Below are 6,867 nucleotides of genomic sequence, written 5' to 3' on the forward strand. Positions count from 1 at the left end.
GAGAGAGAGAGAGGTTGATTCTGAAAGCAATGCTGGTCTCTGCCAAGTCCTCAAGTCCTCCCTGGAATATAAGAAACATTTCACATTTTAGGTCTTAGGATTCATAGAGTTTAACAAAATAAGAACACAGAAGAAAAAACAAAAACAAAAACAAAAAACTCTCCAAACAGACAGCACTCAGGAGGCTCAAGCAGGATTGACATGATCCTGAACTACCAAGTAGAACTATCTCAGTTAAAAAAAAAAAACAAAAAACAAAAACAAAAAACAAAATAACAAAAAACTTTAAAAGTCCAAAAACAGTAAGTACAAGAATGAGTGTAAAAAGAAACAAAAAATACACCCACAATTCCCACAGTATTGTTAGATGTAAAAATTCCAGTTACTGAAACTGATCAGTAATATGACTGATTCAAGTTTATATTTAGAATGAAAAGTCAGGAAGGGGGAATATAATTAAGGAGCAGGTCAGAAGATGTGGAGAAGCAAATACAGCTTCCAGAGATAAAATGAACACACAAATCAAAGGAACAAAAATTACAATAAATGAACCAGGTATCAAGTAAAGTTATCTTAAAAGAAAACAGGTAATATGGAAGTAAATGAAAAGATAAGGTCGCTGGGCGGTGATGGCGCACGCCTTTAATCCCAGCACTTGGGAGGCAGAGGCAGGGGGATCTCTGTGAGTTCGAGGCCAGCCTGGTCTACAAGAGCTAGGTCCAGGACAGGCTCTAAAAAAGCTGCAGAGAAACCCTGTCTCGAAAAACCAAAAAGATAAGGTCATCCAGGAAAGCAAAGATGTGGAAAACAGGCTAATTTTTCCATTGTTAGACATGTACGCATTATTAATGTGTACTAACCAGAAGAAACAAGAAGAACTACACAATGAGAAAGGGAAATCCTGAACTGAGACAGAAGGCAGACTTCTCACCAAGCAGGTACCCCAGACTGGAGGAACTCATGATGACGGGACCACCAAGGAAAGTCATGGCCAGCCGGTCACTGTCCTACCCATGTGTCCAGGAAAGCCTGGCTTTCAGGAGTGGAGTGAAGGAAGATGCTGTTTAGCAGAGACAGGCTGTGCTAGCTGTGCTAGAACTCTGACATCAAGGCACTTTTGAAGTAAGAGCCATCTCTGAGCTTTTCTTCCTTGTGAGGTTTCTGTGGCAGATCCAACGTTTCAAAGGGACTGGTGGTCAAGATTTCTGTTCTGCCTGAACTGTCAGGAGAACTGGCACAAGGCACTACTGTTACTTCCAACTCTGCAGAACCTGGTAACCCGCCTCTCTGCTTTACCCACCTGAGCTGGGATGGTAGTGATTTCTTGGGTCTTCTTTAAGAACCAGCTTTGGGGATCCTGGGCTCCTGTATAGCTTTTCTGCTGTTTCTTTGGATTCTATTTCGATTTTTATTATATCCCACTTACTTCAGGGTTCTTTTTCTTGTCCCAAGAGACATCTTGGACATTTAAGCATTTTTAGTTTCTGCTAGAAGTGTATAGGCAGAGCAAATTTTCCTGAAATGTACTGAATTGCTGTACATTAAGCTTTGTACACAGATATTATAAATTTTGGTATTTTGTTTTCACAACTCAGGTGAAAATATGTCCTAAGTCCTCCTTTTTAAAAGACAGGGTCTTTCAATATAGCCCAGGATGGTCTCAAATTCATGGTAAGCCTCCTGCTTTAGCCTCTCAAGTGGCGGGATAACAGGCATGTGCCGCTTTGCTTTCTTTGACTCATGGGTTATTTCAAAGTGTTGTTTTTAAATTGTCTTACCTCCAGGAATAGGGTCTTTACTGGTAAACATTCCATGTGTTCTTCAAAAATGCGTTTTGCTAATGTTGTTTGGGAAGGGCCCATGAATGTTAACTAGATGATTATGGGAAGTGTGCTCTGCATGCCTCCCATATCCTTATAGACCTGCATGCTTGTCCTGCCATTGCTGTGAGATTTTGTCATTTGATGGATATAAATGTTACTTTCTCCCTAGAGGTCAATCTCTGATTATTAGTTTGAAGCTCTGAGGCTAGCCATATAAACATGACTACCATGTCCCTATGACAAATGTTATATATGAAAAGACATACTTTACACCCTGGTCATATTTTCTCCTAAAAACCTATTTTACGTGACACTAGTGGAGCCGGTCTAGCTTCATTTTGCTCAGTATTAATATATTATTGTTTGCTTGTTTGTGTCTTTTATATTTAAAACAGGTTTCTTAAAAGCTGCACACAATTGGGGCTTTTTAAAAAATTCAGCCTGGCTATCCTTGCCTTTTATTTGGAGATGGGAAAGCCATCTGTATTTAATGTAACTATTAGGATGTCTTGGCTTAAGTTTACTATGCTGCAGTTTTCTATTTGACCCATCTGGTCCTCCTTCATTTTACAACTTTGTCTTCTCGTGCTTTTTTATTGGGGTGGGGGAGGAACAAGGTCTCAAGTAGCCCAAGCAGGCCTTGAACTCACATGTAGATGAGGCTACCCTTGAACTCCAGATCCTCCTGTTTTCTAAGACCTGAGATTATACGTACGTATGACTTGGATTGAGTTCTTACAGGGTTCATTTCATCTCTCATAACGACTTGTTTGGTTTGAGGGTTGACAGTATGCACCTTTAAACTACCCAAGTGTGCAAGTCACTGTGGGGCAGGCTTTGAGGTTCCCTAGACTCAGTGTTTTAGCCATTTCCTGATGTCTGCAAGCTACTCCTCCAGCACATCTGCCTGCATGTTGCCATGTTCCCTGCCATAATAGTGGACTGAATCTCTCAAACTAAAAGCTGCCACATCAACTAAACGTTTTCAAGAGTTTCCATGGTTGTGGTGCCTCTTCACAGCAACAGAAACCCTAAGATAGAAGTTAGCATCAGGGACTGGGGTATTGCTGTGATGTTTGGAGTGCTATGGACGTTGTGAGTCTGAGTTAGGAAAGCAGTGGAATGGTCCATACTATCAGGGGCATGGAAGGCAGTGGTGCTGAGTGTGACCTGATGACCTGTGGGGATCAAGATGTTTCAAAGAAGGATGTTAGTGTGTGGCCTAGAGATGGATCTTATATTAAAGTGGCTGCATTTTGTCCTTGCCCAAAGAGTCTGTCTGGGGTTAAAGTGAAGAGGTTTTTTTTTTTTTTTTTTTTTTTTTTGGTTTTTCGAGACAGGGTTTCTCTGTAGCTTTGGAGCCTGTCCTGGAACTAGCTCTTGTAGACCAGGCTGGTCTCGAACTCACAGAGATCCACCTGCCTCTGCCTCCCGAGTGCTGGGATTAAAGGCGTGCGCCACCGCCGCCCGGCAAGTGAAGAGTTTTGTACTAATTCTACTGGCAGAGAAAATCTCAAAACAGCCTAGTATAGAGTCTGCTTTTCATTAACTCTAAAGAAGATTTATAACAAAAAGGAGCAGGCTGAGAAAGGAAAAATATTTGAGGAGAAAAAACAGTGCCGTGCTGGCATTTTAATCTTTTGGCTTTTTGGTTTCTCGTGAAAATTTTATTTTCTAAAGCTGTCCTGGCATCCAGAGCTGTATGGTTTTTAACAATAGGTGCTGTATTATTTAATCGTTTTGTGGAGGGTTTCCCCCAATTTTGGCAGAGAATGACTGAACTACATTTGACACTGGGGCCTGTGAGAAGCCCCACCAGGCATTTCCTAATGGCAAAAGGTTACCTTGCCTGTTCCTTGTTGATCTACCTTCATTAGTCCAATGCGCACCTTTGCCACACCTTCTGCACACCCCCACAGACCAGTATGGCAGGGAGCAGGGTGGTATGCAGGCACACACAGTGCTGGAAGAGGTCTACATTTTGCAGGCAACAACACTTTGGTGCCCAATGTGGGGCTCCAATATCCATGACCCTGGAATTAGAAGTCCCATGCTCTACAGACTGAGCAAGCCAGGCGTTTCTAAGAATAAATCTCCGTGTGTGATTTATTTTGGGAGCTGGGTGGTGGGCCCCTCAAAAAACCAAAAGAACTATGTGCTCCAGTGATGACCAAAGCATCTTTTCACATTTTGCAAATGAAACTGTCTTAGTAGGGTTCAACTGCTGTGAAGAGACACCATGACCACAGCACTCTTAAAGAGGAAAACATTTAATTGAGACTGGCTTACATGTTGAGTTCCGAACATTCTTTTCCTTTATGAGGGCTGCTGTAGTCATGGTGTCTCTTCACAGCAGTAGAAACCCTACTAAGGCAGCAGTCTTATGAGATGACACCGCAATACCTCAGTGCTTACACAGAGACATTCTTCAGAACCTGTCTGTGTCACTGCGATTCGTGATTCGATGAGAAGCTAGCAACTGGGATGCCGCTGCTACCTTCCCGGCTAGTGTAGGTAACTAATTTCTACATGTTATGACATCCAAAACATATTGTTATAGAGATTGATGTGGCCGCCAATCACTGGCAACATGAAATCCCATTTTTAGCATGTTCCCATATGATTACTCCAGGCAGATCTAGATTCCTATCAGTGCGCACCCCGTAGCTTCTCCTGCTGCTGTTTTACATTCATGAACATTGTGAAATCCCTTTAGGATTTAAACTGTATTTGCAGTGGGTAGCAATTTCTGAATTAGCAGCACTTATTTATTTTAGTGGCTTAGGTTTTCTCAAACTGTTCCCTTCAGCTTTGTTTTCTTGTTGTTGTTTTTCTTTTCTTTTTTTGTACTTTACATGTCACACACCTTGTTTTAGACTACTTTAAGATTTTCTTCTATGGTAGAATCCCAGCCGCTTGGTGGGTACTGTGATAACAGTTCTCTGGATCCATATGGTCCTAGTTTTTGTCATGTTTGATGTTTTTCTAAACATTATTTGTTCAATATTCTATCTTTTCTCTCCTTCAAAGCAATCCTCCTGCCTCAATCTCCTGAGTGCCATGCCCAACAATAATAGCACCACAAATGTACACTTCTGTGGAAAACAAATGCACAAGCATCTTGGAGGCTATCCAAATTATGGAGGGCACAAAAGGGCAGTCACAGGGAAATCCAGACTAGCTCTTACTTCGCCATGGACTCCATTCTACACAAATGTAAACATACAATCCTCTCAGAAACCTCGCAACACTGGGCTGAGCGCTCATCTAAGTCTGTTGCTCTTCGGTCCGCGAATGAGGTCTGAGGACACACTCCTTGTCTCACCAGCCCACGCGAGAAACTAAAGAGTCGTCTTCGAGGGTCAGCCTACCTCATGCGGCTTATTCATACCTATGTGGTGGACTGAGACAATGTCACAAGATTTTTATCAAGGGGACTAGAAGGGCAAAAGGAAAGGATGAGAATGGACCACAGGGGCCATGTATCATGAGACAATCACAGCTTGAGAAACTGAAAAGGCAGTATGAATGGAATTGGCCCCCAGGAGCACACACGGAGGTGTGGCTTTGTTGGAGGAAATGTGTCACTGTGGAGGCAGACTTTGAGGTCTCATATATGCACAAGCCATGGTCAGTATCTCAGTTCAGTTCCTGTTGCCTGTCAATCAGTACGTAGGACCCTCAGCTCCAACCCCATTAAATGTTTACCTTTATAAAATACCTTTATAAAATGCAGGGTTGGCCGGGTGGTGGTGGCGCACGCCTTTAATCCCAGCACTCGGGAGGCAGAGGCAGGCGGATCTCTGAGTTCGAGGCCAGCCTGGTCTACAAGAGCTAGTTCCAGGACAGGCTCTAGAAACTACAGGGAAACCCTGTCTCGAAAAAAAAAAAAACAAAAAAAAACAACAACAACAACAACAAAAAAAAAAACAACCAAAAAAAAATTAAATAAAAATAAAATGCAGGGTCACAGTGTCTCTTCAAAGCAACAGAAACCCTAACTAAGACAGTAAGGAACATTTCCCTATAGCCATTCTGCCCATACCTGTCACTCACTCCTCAGAGCTGACCAATGGAGACCCATCTCACACTTGTTCTGAGTCATGGAGTGTAGCCTGACTTGGGCCTTTCGATGGTTGTCTCTTCTAGGAGGTGACATCACTGAAACAGCTGCTGGAGCCAGAACTGTCTCATGTTCTTCAGGAAAGGAGAATGCATTAACTGGTGTGTGGAGAACTCTGTTTCCTCAATGCTCACCAAACTGGACATGCTGTCACAGCCACAGACGTCAGCAGCTGCACCCCGACATGCCTGGGCTACCCATCCTCATATACCCCAAGCAACCTCCGACCCCTGCTTTTGACTTGTGCTCTGCTTGGTGGGGCTCTCCAAGTCAGCTTCAAGCCTACCCCTACCCCAGGACCCAGGTGTAAAGAATTCTAAATGCCACGTGCCCTGCATAATTGTGCTGGACGTACCTTTAAAGATCCCACTATATACCTGAGATTGCATACCTGCATTGACATTTTAATTGGTAATACTAAAGGTACTACTTGAAGCCAATGTTTGCCTTTGAATCATGATTTCAGTTTACTACCCCAGAATCATATAACACCCACGAAGGCACAGATAAGGATGAATGTGTCCCACTTAGAGTTGCCTTCCAGGTGACCAACTCTCAGAGAAGAGCCTGGCACCCTAGGAGGAAGGATACTGTAGAGGAGCAAAACAAACAGCCAAGCCCCATGTCACCAGAGCACACCGTTCCCACATTCCACCTGCCTCTGGAAATAGTTCTTTACAGCCTACTTCTCTCCATGGCATTTCCCCCAATGTATGACCAAACTGAACACCGGCAGCTGTGACCAGCCACTAAATGACAACACGAGCCCCTAGGACATCTGTGGCTCCAAAGCAGAGAAACACCCTGGGCGTCTGCTCCTTTCAATGCAGAAACAAATCTATCTTTTGTATTGTTCTCTGAGAGAGGTTTAATTTACAACATCTACAGTATTTTCTATGTTATTATAGGTTAAGAAAAATG

Source organism: Arvicola amphibius, chromosome 3 (assembly GCF_903992535.2).
Source record: "Arvicola amphibius chromosome 3, mArvAmp1.2, whole genome shotgun sequence".
NCBI classification, from domain to species: domain Eukaryota; kingdom Metazoa; phylum Chordata; class Mammalia; order Rodentia; family Cricetidae; genus Arvicola; species Arvicola amphibius.